The following is a 15415-nucleotide window of genomic DNA, read 5'->3' as shown; positions in this document are numbered from 1 at the left end:
GTAATTTTAGAAGGATCTCTTGACAGAAATGCAATATAAGATACATAACTATATTATTAGTTCTGTATAAAGACCTTACATGTTAAACTGTATGGTTTTTGTTACCCGAGAGCAGTTTTTATCTAGTAAATACACTGTGGGTCTTCTTAGGCCCTGTCCCAAATGACACACTCTGGACTTGTGGACTTCCTCAGGCCACACACTTTGGTGACATGATGTAATGCAGACTTTAGGGACCCTTGACGCGAGTCCACGAGGGCGCACCAGAGTTGTATTTTGAGCGTCACACTGGAAATAAGTAGAGAAGTGTGTAAACTCCTCCAATCCGTTGTCTGATTGCCATTTTGCAAGGACATCGGGGTTGGTAAAGTGTGTGGAGCCTGCAGCAGTGCGGGCTTCGATGAATACAGCATAAAGGGGGCGCTGATGAGAGTACACTTTGTAGCATGGGGGACAGATGGGACACGCTATAGCGGGGTTCCCCGGGTCTTGCCTTGGAGGGCTGGAGCTCTGCAGGGTTTGGCTCCAACCCTGATCAAGGTCTTCATGATCACTAGAAAATCACAGGTGGGAAACGTTTGATTAGGGTTGCACCTGGACTCTGTGGTGCTCTGGCCCTCCGGGGTAGGATTTGGGGAACCCTGCCCTACGGACTCGTGGACTGGGTGAGCACGTGCGATTTAAGGCACATGAAGTGCGCCATTTGGGACAGCACCTTACGTGAAAGTCGCAGCCATGTTTCTACAGTAGCCCTAAATGTACAAACTTAAATTGTGCATGCTCGCTTAGTCTACGAGTCCGTAGGGTATTCCATCTGTCTTTTTTATGTCCGAAATGTGCTCATTAGCGCCCCCTTTGCACCCTTGTTGCGGTCTTCGTCGAAGGGGTCCCTATGGTATGCACTACATGATGGTAAATGGTATATGGACTGCATTTATAAGGCGCTTTCATAGACCACTGAGGCCATTTAAAGCGCTTTACATATTGGCTCACATTCACCCATTCATACTCCGATGGCGGTATCAGCCATGCAAGGCGCCAACCAGCTCGTTGGGAGCAGCTGGGGTTAGGTGTCTTACTCAAGGACACCTCGACACTTGGTCAGGCGGAGCCATGGATTGAACCACCAACCTTGCGATTTGTAGACAACCTAAATCAGGGTTTCCCAGATCCCTCCAGGGTAAGATTTGGGGAACCCTGACCTACATGAACCACTGAGCCACTGCCATCAAGGTGTGGACTCTGGGGAGGTCCACAGGTTCGGAGTGTGCCATTTGGGACAGGGCCAATGTCTCAGATGGCGACATGTTTTTCCTGTGACAGCTACTGTAGCTTCATTTTGCGTTTCAAAATTGAGGATTAAGGCTAAAAACCACACTGTCAGTATACATTGAATATCAATGGGTCTATTCATGGTTATTTACTTTAACTCACGTAGTTTGATCCTAATGAAATGAAAGGCATTTATTGGTTTCACGCTATCTAGTGTGGACACAAGCAGTGCATCATGCTGTTCAAATCATCAGTAAACCTATATCTTTAGATCAACCCAAAATCCTTTGTATAGAAATACTGAAAACTGGTCTCCGAGTCTGGGTTTAGGCCACTTTTTTTAGCTGGTCAGGCTATGAGGTGGTCTTTGCTGGTTTGGGATGGAAGTAGATGATTTATGTTGGTCTTCCTGCTTTAAGTTGGAAGTAGCTGGTTTAAGTTGGTCTTCCTGCTTTAAGTGTCCAAAATCCCTCTCAAACCAGCCAATCAGCGTAGGCTAGTTTCTTTCATCAGGGAAATAAATTGGTGCCTCGAGTGTGGTATGTCCAATGTACTGAATCATTTTTGCTTGTTTAATGTATGTAACCGGATTACTTTTTTACTTTCAGTAAATCTCATGGGGAAAACATGTAGAAAATGTAACAGGTACCAGGAAAAACAACATACTAGCTTTGTGTAAGGGATAACGACGTACATCCGCCAAGCTGCTATCGCAAAATAAATCTGACTTCTATCACACTGCCGGGGGGGGGGTGTATTTTGCCATTAAAGTAGATACGGTCAAAAGTCACAGTACTCGGATGTCCAGTCCAATCAGAATCAAGTTTCAGGTGAGGCTATCCAAGGTATACTTTACTGTAAAAGGTATACTTTACTCTATGGCAGAGTTTTGGCCATTTTAGTCAAATTTTATCTTCACCCTGTCAACTGTAACGTGTAAAGGCCAATTCACACTGATCCAACAGACTCCAAAACCTCATTCACACAGCACTTTGGTCCCAGAAAATACCAGTGAAATTGGCAGACAGGCTTCTGTGTGAACGCAAACACTTCTCATAAATTTTATGTGATTGCCCCCGGAAAAAGGCCGTGCTGAGGACATGTGTTTCATGGCAACATGAAGTTATGGTTCAGGATGGATTTACATTCAGATAAACATTCACGACGAGAAATGTCGGCAACTGGACTGCATCTCAGAGAGGCTGTTTACACTTGGCATTAACATGCGTTTTTGTCGAACGAATCACAAGTGGACGACGTTAATGCCAGGTGTAAACGGTGTTCAAAACGTTTGTTGCTTGTCCACTTTCGACCACTTACCACATTCAGAGGTAGTCGAAACCCCTTTCGATCGGATTGCCTTTGTAGTGTAAACTAAACGCACATGTGGTTGAATGTGTTCGAACAGCCACACGGACCGCCTTCTCTCCGCCCATTTATCTAATCTGAGGTACTGAACACAATGTTTTACATCTTTTCTGACTTCTGGCGCGAACACACGGTGTACAGCGCTATTTTTAGCCTTTCATTGATAAAACTAAAGTGGCTGATCTCCGCGGTTTCAGTTTGCAAGCTTGTGAAAGAACTTATTTCATGAATTGCACTGAAAATTCAGAGAAAGCTGAACATATACATGTACAAAACACTGTGCAGCATGTTTACTTACAACACAAGCAGCAGACTCCGCCATAATATTAGTTTGCGTCCATATAAACTCGTCATTACTCCCGCTTGCGTTTAAATGACAACAGAGTGACTCACCCACCACAGTCTCGAAGACCACCCCCTCACAGTATTCAGGACAGAAACGGTCAAAAGTGGACAGAAGAGACAGATTTAAATACAAGGTTTAAACGTGATGTGTCTCTCTCGTCCACTTGTGATCCGATCGATGAAAACACATCTTAATACCAAGTGTAAACAGCCCCAGAGATCAGGGAGCTTGTCACTATCCGCGCTGAAGCTGATATCATTCACCAGTATACTAGAACGGCGCATCACACGCTCCTTTATAGTCTTATATCATAAACAAAAATGCACGCGAGTGGTTTCTGGAAAGAAAAATAAAGGATAAGCAGCAAAATTCAGATGCTGCAGAGAAAAAACTAGCAATTGCAGGACTTTAAACACATCATGCGGTATCTGCACTGTAAGCCCGGATAAGTTGAGTTTACTTAAAAAAACGAAGGTAACTCGTTGTTGCCCTAAAAAATTTAAGTAATGAAACTTTAAGTGAAGTTTACTTAAACATATAAGTTGTTCTAACAACAATTTTAAGTTGAATAGAATTTTTTCCAATATTCCTGTACTCTTAACCCGGATTAGTTGACTTTACTAGAAATTTGTGAGGAAAACGTTGCATATAACTTTAGTTTTTATCACTTTATATTACTTTTGATGTTATAAATGGTATTATAACACAAAATTAATGACTGACTTTAAGTAAATCATTAAATAAATGTGTTCTCCACAAAAAAAACACACAAAAAAACTGTGTTTTTGACATACATTGTCAGTACTGTGGAGAGAAATACAATAAAATGTTCTGAACATGGTTCATGTACGGGATCACAAAATTATAATTTACAACAAAACAACATCAATAATATAAGAGCTTGAACCTATGACATTTTATTAACAAATATTTGAGTAGTGCAAGTTCGTATCAGTTTTTATTCTGTAAATAAACAGAAAATAATCGAAATATTCAGGCGTAAAGGATTATGGGTATTCCTCACAACATGAACTAATAATTTTAAGTTTATTTTACTTGAATGCTTTAGTTTAATAGATTTTGTAAGCTTAAAAGTTAAATCAACTAAACTTTATAAGCTTTGGCTTCAAAACAGAAAATATTAAGTGATGTTTACTTGATTGTTTAAGTAAAGACAATATCTGGGTTAACAGTGTGTGTGAACGCACACTCAGATCCGGAAAATCGTTGGCTGTGTGAATGAACAAAAGTCAGACAATCCCAGACAAATCCAAGATGTTTTTTCCGTAATGTCTGTGCGAAAAGGGCTCAACAAATGCATCTGTTGGGTCATTGTGAAACCCCTGTTGGCAGTCGTTGAATCTAAGTAAACAAGACTTTAAAATGTTGGGGTTTGTTGGAGTTAGACCAGTGTACTTTCTAATGTTACTCTATGAGAGAGTTTTGGCCGTTTTAGTTTCAGCAAATATAAGTAGGTGCTTACGTGGACACTGGACAGCTTGGTCATGAATGATAATCGTGCAGAAAAATGAGCAATGTTTTAAATCACCTCCCATTATAATCGAGCACATGGAGTGTAGATTGGTTGATTATAATGGGGACCATCAACCTTTCCGTCTTTCTTTCGAGGAAGATAGGTATCATTATATGAAATCAATTGTTACTTCATGTCTACTCATTTAAGTCATCATTTATTTCCTGTTTACACAGCTGTACCGATACTAAAATGCACTTTTCTTTTGGTATTTAATAATAATTTTATAATGATCATTTTAATTGACGACTTAGACGGGCTTTAAAAACATATCATACTATTTTTATGTTTTACTTTTAACAACTGAAAAATACATTTGTCCTCAGGGTGAAGAAACATTTTGTGACAATTTGCATAGTTAGGTAATAAATATTTTAAATAAGAAAAATAATCTGAAGTGAAACATCAGTCATGTGGCAAGCCTGATGATACATTATAAAAAAAAGAGTTTATCCAAAGTCAATCATTTTGCCTGTTCCAAACAAAGGCTTTTTCTTCTCACTAAAACTTACTAGACATAAACATGTATGATGTTCCACTGTCAGCTCATGCCACGCATCAGAAATTGCTTTTTGTAGATGCACCGAATTTCCTGGTACTGTTCCTGTAGAGCACAAAATGTATCAAAGGGACAAGACATGCCTTCTACAGTATAAGACGCAGAGTTGATACCATTAAAGACGTATTTATTTCCTTTCAAGAGTGAGTCGCCGCCTGCCATCACTGCAAGTCCGAGGGAGGGCGTCCAAATCTCTTTGATGTATGTGTCAGTGAACAAGCCGGTGTGTGTGTTATCAAATGAGAACACACCTCAAATCCTCACATTTTTTAAATACGCTATAATACTGTAGGATTTGAGGACATCAGGTTCACTAAGCAAATCTTTACTAATGGACTCATCTATATTAAGTGTATGTGAAAAGAAACGTGGGTTATATTAAGAACAACGCTACCGGACCTTTATACAGGAATAATACTATCATACAAGTTATGTCACCGCAGAAAAGTTGATAAGAGAGAAAACAGCATTTCCTTAGCGTAAAGCACATCACAAGGCACGTAAACGTGTTAGGAGAGTGTGTGTACTATTATCCCTTATCTTTCCAAATAACCCATAATTGCAGTGTGACAGTATAATGTTTTAAAATTGCTCTTGTTATGCTCTATTATAAGGTTGTAATAACTGATGAATGAAGTGTCATTTGTGCGTGTCAATGGATTTATTCCTCTTGTACTCGAGGTTCAGTGTGCGAGGTGGAGATAATGGAGACGATACATTTAAACCAAAGATTAGTTCTGTGGTTAAAATTTGGCACACTCGTATTTTTGCAAGCAAAAGGTGCTACTCTTAAAAATGAAGGTTCGTAAAAGATTTTTGTCTGGCTGTATGCTTCTATAGTAGACGGTTTCAGCAGCAACAACATTAACAAATGGCTTTTGTTGACCAAACTTAACTTCCAGATGTTTGCATAGATTCAATGACAACAGAGTACTTATAGTCTAGCAAAATACATAACCAGTAAAATACCTTAGTTCAAATCATACACTTATCTAACATTCTAAAATTCTTGCCAAGTTGCCAAATCTGCACAGCGATGATCCATCCTCACTATCTCCCCTTATCTTTTGGAAGCCAAAAAAAATAATTAGCCACAAAAGGTATTTGTTACAGAAGTCAGTTTAGTCGCTAGCACGATAAACAAGCACAGACCGGAAAATACACTGTAAAAAATTTGCTGTAATTATGCAGCTGGTTGCCAGTAACTTACTGTAGAAGACAAAGACTAAAAAAGTTTAATGTTCATTCAACTTTGAACAAACTGTTGCCATAACATAAATGTAAAATCTACATTAAGTTACTGGCAGCTAGTTGCCAGTAATACCCAGTAATACTGTAATTTCGACAGAATTTTTTTACAGTGTAACTTTAGGCCAGAAGTTTTACCGTGGCAATGCGTGTGTCCGATTTAACCTTCTATAGAGAACCTTTAACACCCAAAAAGCCTTTCTGTTTCACTAAAGTTTTTTAGATCCAAAAGTGGTTCTTCTGTGGCAACCTTTTAAAGGGGTGGTTCAATGGTATTTCAAGCATTCTGACTTATTTCCTCATGCTAAACGTAGGCAAAGTATCAAAAAAGCAGTTGGGCGTGTTACAGAGTATTTCTGTGCCGAATGCACTTCGCCAGGGTTCGTACAAGTTTCGGAAAGTTTTTTTCGATTACCCAGCTGACGTTTCAGGGGTTTACGTTTCACTTCTTTATATGGACACTTCCCCCGGAAAACCCCGCCCACCCGTCAATCAGCGGGAGACGCTAGAACTTGCAAACATCATATTACGCGACACAACTTTGTTTAATTTCAAAACTCAACAATGGCACGAAAGAAGAAGTGTGTTTTTGGATGTAAGGAGAAGAAAGCCAGACTTATGGAAACAATGGATATAATTTATTATCCGGGGTAGCAGGAGAGTTTTGCGTGTGTGTTTGGATTTTCCCAACCGGGTCCTGAGTTGCATGCGGTAAGTAAGACTTCTGTCTTATGTTGGAAATAGGCGCGTGCATATTATATAAATGACACGAACATGTAATGAATCATACAAGTTATAAGTGTTGTAGAGTGTTGCAAGACTCGTACTCACTCCTCCCGCGGTAGTAACTCCTCCTTCATGTTTTTGTGCGTTATCGGAAAGATTCGGTAAAGCTAATCTTTCTTTTATAAATCTGATTAAACTAAAGACTCTATATAAAGGATGCAATACGACTCTATAGGTACTCCAGATTAATATCAGAAATGCAGAAACAGCGTGTGTTATACGTGAGCTTTAAGCACCTTTATGTGTAAAGGCTGGAGTATAGTCTGTTTACGCGAATGTACGTTCAAGGTCGAATGCACAGTCTTGCAAAGTATTGTTTATTTGTACACAGACGTTCGACCCATGCGTATTGCGACAAAATGCAATGCATCTTCTGGGTTACATACTAGTACACTGTAAAAAGGGGTTGTAAAAATCTGGCTTCTGATGACGAAATTTGTGTCTGCGTAAACAATAGAATATACTTTGGCCTTTAGCATCCATGCTCATCCTTCATTTCGTATAAGATGTCACAATTTTTAAGTGTTGAATTGAATTGCAATCTTAAATTTGTCTTCAGTGGTACTTTATTCATGTGAATATGACTTTTCCAAAGAACAAATAGAGTAACCCAGAACCCAATTTTGCTCGTTTTCAAACAGCCAAACAGCAAAAAGTTTGTAAAGAACAAAAAAAAACTTCTCTTTTAAATGAATGTGTTATATGTTTGTGATGTCTTTTTTATTTTATTTATTTTATCTTTTGTACAGTATGTGAAAATCTGTGACATGTTTTGTAGAATCTTGAATTAACAAAGTTTCATTTTTTTCATTTTGTATGTTTGTCTTGTACTTTTAACCTCTAAAAATCCATGTAGTCAGAAGCTTATATTACATTAGGTCACTTACAGTAGGCAGAGAGCACATTTTTGGTATTCATCAGAATTACTGTCTAACTAAACACAATAAACATTTCATTGAGTGACTCCACAACATACAGTCAATGACTGTATGACTAAAGATTTTAATCCTCATATTCTGTTTTCAGGCCATATGGTACCCCAACTTTAAACGTACACCAAACAGGTTATTTGCATATGTTCATCTTTATTTAAAAACGTATTTTATACAAAACTGGCTATGTATAATTATTATAAAATTAACTAGGCCTATAGATTGATTATAATTTATGCAAAAATATTTTCTGTACATAAACTTGCATTTGCATTTGCAACTGTTGGTTGCATGCTGATTTTTACGTTGCAAAAAATGCATCTTAAAGGAAAACACCACCGTTTTTCAATATTTTACTATGTTCTTACCTCAACATAGACGAATTAATACATACCTATCTTTTTTAAATGTGTGCACTTAATCTTTGTACAGCGCATTGTGAATGTGTTAGCATTTAGCCTAGCCCCATTCATTCCTTAGGATCCAAACAGGGATGAATTTAGAAGCCACCAAATACTTCCATGTTTTCCCTATTTAAAGACTGTTACATGAGTAGTTACACAAGTAAGAATGGTGGCACTAAAACGTGGCGATTTTTTAAGCAGATAAAAATGAGAACTATATTGTATGGCGGAAGAGCACTTAGTTTGCAGCACTTGGGTGCAGTAATATTGACGGAAGTTTGAGCGAGAGGGGGAGGAGTGATGATGTAACTGCGCGCCGAGGTCGAAGTACTGCAAACATCCCTGTTTGGATCCTAAAGAATGAATGGGGCTCGGCTAAATGCTAACACATTCACAACGCTCTGTACAAAGATAAAGTGCATGCATTGAAAAAAGATAGGTATGTATTTATTCATCCAAGTTGAGGTAAGAACGTAGTAAAGTGTTGAAGAATTGTGGTGTTTTCCTTTAGATATTGGGTTAAATTATGTGTAGGATCCTTATGATGGCGGCCCAGCAAAAACTCACGTAAAGGGAGGCTAACTCACAGGGTGTTAAAAGGTAGCAGGTGCTTCCAGGTGCTGTTTTAACTTTCTATTTGTATAGATTTTAATGAAATATGAAGTGAATCAGTTTAAATATCCCTTTACAGTGATTTAAATGATATACATTTTACAGAAAGCTGAAAGGAAGTTTATTCATGTTAAAAAATTATATTTGTTTGTACTGAGATAGTTTTTCTTTTACATCTATTTTATATCATTTATATTTTTAAACATATTTTATTTGAGAGTGAAATCTACAATGTAAAAAAAAACAATTTGCATGAATTTCTTTGTCTGTTTCAGTACAACCATTCGCTGAGGTAAAGTTTTTCCAATACATATTTCAAATATTTAATCCCACTCCATTATTGAAATAGCCTTCCTGCAGGGATTAGCACAAATCTACCATTGAAATGCTAATTCGATGTTATGTCCCTTCAGAAAAGATACGCTCTTCTTGGAACCCGAGTGAAATGGGGCTTTAAAGTAATGTCTCCCACCACGCTCATGTAATCCAGTGATTTGAGATCTGTCTCTGTCTTTCACACTGTTTTTCACTTCTGACAATGGGGCTGGTACATCTACCCAGCCCCTCCTGATCTTAAGCCTCATATTAGACCTAATCATTTTATATTTTGTGATGTGTCCTATTTCCTTTGATGGTAGCGACAGTGGAGATTGCTCTAAAAGCACTAAAAGTCAGCAGGCTTTTGCTTGTTATCGGAGAACTGTGTGTGAGATCTGATTCTGTGAGATAGTGTGACCTGACACGGCTCGGATCTTTTGTGGTCGTCATGATATCTTAACGGAGAAAAGTATACTTCCATATAAGTTGAAAAATGCCTATTATCATCATCATTCTCAGTCGATACGAAACAAAAACCTTATGTTTTGATGATTGTCAGGTGAACGTTTTTATTTATTAAAGAGCACCAATGGTCCGATTCACGATTTTACGTTTTCTTCAGTGTGTAAGTGTGTATTAGTACATGTCAACGATATGCAAAAGGTACAAACCTCAAAAAGTAAATGACGACGTGAGTTATCATCTCCAATGTAAATCTCTTTTCTTGGACTACATGTAAACACACGGATTGTAGGCAACAGTTTACTTCCTTGGATTGGTGATGTAGACAAGACCGACATTATCATAATTCCTCCCACTTCGGACTCACAGCCTGTAAGTTAACTCCTGTTAGCATTGCATTGTGAGCGAATCTTTCAAACATGGTAAGGAGCGTCACATTTCCGGCTCATGTCAGAGGTATTCAGGCCAATCACAACGTACAGATTAGCTGGCCAATCAAGGACACATCGCTTTTCCTATCGATGAGTTGTGTACAAAATCAGTGCGTTTGAGGAATCAGGATATGTGGAGCTACCAAAATGTATGGTATGTGGAAAATATTGTGTTTTTTAACCATAAACCACATGAATACATTGTATTAGACCAAATACACAAAATAGTGTTTTTTAACAATGAAATGGGTGCTCTTTAAACTAATAGGAGGATACTGAGAGGATACTAGAGACTGGGAATACAATAAAACTATCAAAGTCAGAAATGAGTACTATTGTTAGTTATCCATTCTGTGGAAAAAGTGGAAGACCCCTGTTGTTGTTAAGCACTTCTGCCTTGGTGAAAAAATATGGTGGAGTACGCTCTTTGCTTAACCTGCCATTTTTCACAGTTAACCAAATTGTGCAAGTTATTCTGTTTCGTTAAATTCGGTAGTCTTCCCCTGAACCAAATCAGACCAACCTGATCAAATCAAAGTCAATTTGGTAAAGAAATATACAGCCTTATAATAGCCATCTGGAAGTTATAATTTCATAAACTTGAGTTATAAGTAAAATCTGGGCCATGTTCTCTTTAAGAGCCAGAAGATTAAACAAACCACAGAAGTTATTTAATGTACAACACCGTTGTTGAATGCACATACCACGGTTAAATGAACTAGCATATCTCTCTAAACAAATTAAATAGATAAGGTTGGCTTAAAAAAATCTAGAAATTTGTTTCAGTGAATGTGTGGTCTAAAATCTAGCAAGGACAAGATTAAAAAAACCTGAGCACTAACTTCTACATTAGCCTCCAATTGCACCTACTTTGATGCATTACATAACAATCCTATTTCCTTGTCTTGCACGTCATTTTTCCTCATCTTTCAGCACAAAACACATCGAAGGTGATATTTAAGCGGAAGGTATCTCTGGTTACATCTAAAATGTGTACATTTACTTAAAGCCGCCTTGATGAGAGGTGGACAGGTGTGTGAAACTACGAACTCTATCCAAAAGCAACAACAGTAATGTTTAATGGTGCAAATAAAAGACAATAGAAAAGGTTTATGGTACCCTCTAGAATGGTTGTCTTTGAAACACATCTAAATACACAATAAGTGTGCATAACAAAAGCATCAAGTACTGTATGATGAATTTGTTTAGTTGTAATTTTTAAAGCACTAAATGTAACCTTAGGACATGAATGTTGGATTTGACACACTTAGGGAAACGGATACACAGAAATATTCAGAAAAAATGTTGAAGGGAAACATAGAGGTGCAGTAGACATGAGTCAGCTGTGATCATGATGGTTCAGAACATCCTGCGTCATAATGAGCCAATACACGGTTTTATTTGATGTTTAGGGTTTAGTAATAATAGAGCTGACTGACTAAGACACACAACCAAAAACAATGACTGGGAACTGAAAATACATGCGTTGTCCACTTGTGGCACTTACAAAAAACCAACACTCAAGTTCAAGGTGAAAATTATTCTGAAAATTACAAGATGGCCACTCAAGCAAGTTCATTTTTTGGTTGTTGGTCATCAAAATGTTTTGATAAGATTCTTTTTTAGTTACTAAAATAGGCTGCCTATTATTAAAAGTGTACAAATTACATGGATACCTCTCATTACCCCTTAAGGATATTCAAATGTTTCGGTAATAATTACACTCTAAAAATGCTGGGTTATTTTCATTGGGTCAAAAAAGGGACACGCCCAGCCGTTGGGTTAAAGGGGCAATGAATCTGTAGATTTTATTGTTTTATACTGTTGTCTGAGGTATACTTATGATGTTTGCATGGGTTTTACATTCAAAAACATCAAAAGCAATAAGTAATAGGCTATTTTGTAACATGGATTACTGGCGAATTTCTCTGGAGAAATGGTTATATTTCAAAACTCTTATATTTCAGTAGCATGGACGTTTTCAGATTTTAAACTTGCAGGATGTTCATTTCAGTATGATGACCTCTTATATAACAAATTATCAAGTTAAAATTGGTTGTTTGATTCACCGCTCCTTTGAATTAACCCAGAAAATGTTTATATTTGACCCTACAATGGGTTAAACAACCCAGCAGTAGCCTATGTGTTGAAACAACCCAGAATATAGGTTAAATTACAACCCAAAAGGCTGGAATCGTCCCTTTTTGCCCCAATGCTTGAAAATAACCCAGCATTTTTTTTAGTGTATACAGTAGTTCTATATACAATGCAACAATTAAATATAATTAAATTTAATTAAATATTGTAACTTTTATTCAAGTGATTTGAAGTTTATTTTGGATCGGATTTTTACCCGGTTGCGAACACACTGTTGTTGACGTCAGTTCATCTGAGGAGGTTTCCATAGCAACATCAATCCGCTTGAGCGCTTAGGTATTTTTGTTATTCTTACATTTATTATACATTTACATAATATTATATTACTTTGAACAACAAAAAAATCTGAATGTTATTTGATTTTATATTGTACGTATGCTTTGAACTAAAAAGAGGTATTATTCAGACGTATGTCGCCCCCTAATGAACTTTTAACGTTAACTTACTTGCACGCGGTTTAAATGCGTGCGTCAGACTTGGTTATTTATCTCACGGAGAACCAATAAGCATCGATTTTATTGTTATTATGAAGACTTAAAACCGCGAGCTTGATTTGATTTTGAATTTATTTCCTTCAGGATCATTCATCAAACCGTTTTTAATTTTCTAGCGATGAGTACAGAAATGGACGAGCAGGATAATGTTTTTAAAAAGCAAGAGGTTAGTTTCTCAATCGTGTTTTTGTTTAGATTCGAAACTTACTAACTGTATTGAAGGACAAAACATTGAATTTAATGGGGGTTTTTTGCAGGTCATCGAGAGCCCACCTTCCACCTTCAACTCCAAAATGTTTGTGAATTTAGAGAAAAGAGGAAATCCTGCCCCTCCAATTTCCAGTCCTCGACCATTTTTTAGATTACGCATTAATCTACCCGGAAGCTCTCAACAAGATTTGAAACCGGACCGTTTTGCAAATGACCACAGGTGAGCTTCATAATAATTACATTAACATAAACATTTACAGTATATAAAACTACAGTGTATTATCATACGGTATTTTTTATTTGTCCACATGTATTTCAGTTTGTCAATCTAAAATATGCTTCAATGTTTAAACGAAAATACACACACACATACACACACACACACACACACACACACACACACACACACACACACACGCGGTTAAAGGGATAGTTCCCCCCAAAATAAAAATTCTGTCATAATTTACTCACTTTCATGTTGTAATTAACAAACCTGTATGAATTTCTTTTATCTGATGAACGTGAAGGAAGATATTTTGAGGAATGTTTGTTACCAAACCGTTCGTGAGCCCCATTCACTTCCATAGTAGGATCAAAGAATACTATGGAAGTTAATAGGGCTTATGGACGGTTTGATTATAAACATTCCTCAAAATATCTTCCTACATGTTCATCAGAACAAAGAAATTTATACAGGTTTGTAACTACATGAGAGTGAGTAAATGATGGCAGAATTTTCATTTTTGAGTGAACCTTTAATTTTCGGAAAGTTATACATGGAGAATACAAAACCTAAATGATAGACTCATATGTATAGCAATACATAGATTGTAATCTCATTAAAAGAAAGATGAATTGTATGCATTCTGTTTCATTTCATCAAGGGCTCTGGTTCAAACCTCATCTTTCATCAATCCAATTGCTGAAGAACATCATGATCATCCGGAAAGCTGTTGCACAGATGCTCAAGAAAGCTCTCGACAAACTGAAAATCGGATGTTTGAAACCCCCATACGGTCTAAAACCAAATTCACAGATATAGAAAATAAGGAACCTAAGAGTCCTCTCTTACAATCAGAACAAAGCCATTTCAGAAGAGCCATCAGATTTATTATCACCCTGTTCATTATTTTTTGTATATTTTACATCATCCTGATTGGCATCCAGTACGTTTACTTGGATCTGAAGGGCATTGCAAGGTCATTGGACCTAGGGATCCCAAAACTGCGCTTTACCAGAAAGTGTAGTCCACCCATATGAACGGCTGTGGTTGTTGCACTCAATAAAGCATTTCAAAATGTGCGCTTATTATTATAGTAATTTGTTTGTCACTTACACAGCAAACGCAGGGTACACTTGTGACATCATACAATTTGTACAGGTCACAGAGACACAATAATGCATGACCACAATAAGTACAACCGCTTACTTTAAAAAAATGTAGTAAATTGAATTAATCATTTTTTTCAGTGGAAACACAGCAATCTTAGTTATAGAGTTACACAGAAAGTACAGGGAATAAAGACTATGAGCTATACTGTCAGTGTTACGTCAATGTTCATATACTAAATCAAACATTCACCGTACTAAAAGTATCATCACCTTTAAAGTAATACTGCCATAGACACATACTAAGGGTAAAATATTGTAACAGGATCCACACGGTATTGGCAAGTTGTAGAAAATCAGTACAGGTAATGTACTTAGTTAATGGCTGTTAATAGCCTAATGATGTGTGTTAACATATCAATAATGTTCAAACAAATAAACACAGAAAAAAACGTGTGAAGTGCAGTCAAAGGTTTTTCATATATCAATACACATTAACCTCGGCATCCATACTATAGATGAGATCCCAATTACTTAAACAAGCAATACATGCCATGTATTTGACCTAACTATGATATTTCTTAAGTTTCTTATGTTATATCAAAGTAATGTATGAATAAATCTCAGTAAACAGTGGTAAACATAAGCCCCCTTATCCTATAAAAATATAGTATCGTAGTTTAATTTAGATACTGTGTTTTTAAACATTACTATTGTAAATAATATAAGAATAAACTATATGGTATAGCCTACATTAATTCAATACAGTTAATAGTACAAAATACTATAATAAGCTATTATAAACCAACAAGTCATAGTAATTAATATACAATATACAACCTTGTTACAGTTTACTATAATAAAGTATGATTGTTAAACCTAAAAAAGACTTTTCTTTAAGTTTAAGAACAATAGGTGTAAATGCCATGCAAGTGGTAACGTTTAAACTATAA

This window comes from Misgurnus anguillicaudatus, chromosome 6 (assembly GCF_027580225.2).
Source record: "Misgurnus anguillicaudatus chromosome 6, ASM2758022v2, whole genome shotgun sequence".
In the NCBI taxonomy this organism is placed as follows: Eukaryota; Metazoa; Chordata; class Actinopteri; order Cypriniformes; family Cobitidae; genus Misgurnus; species Misgurnus anguillicaudatus.
The sequence above is the reverse complement of the archived record's forward strand: the minus strand, read 5'-3'. Positions refer to the sequence as shown.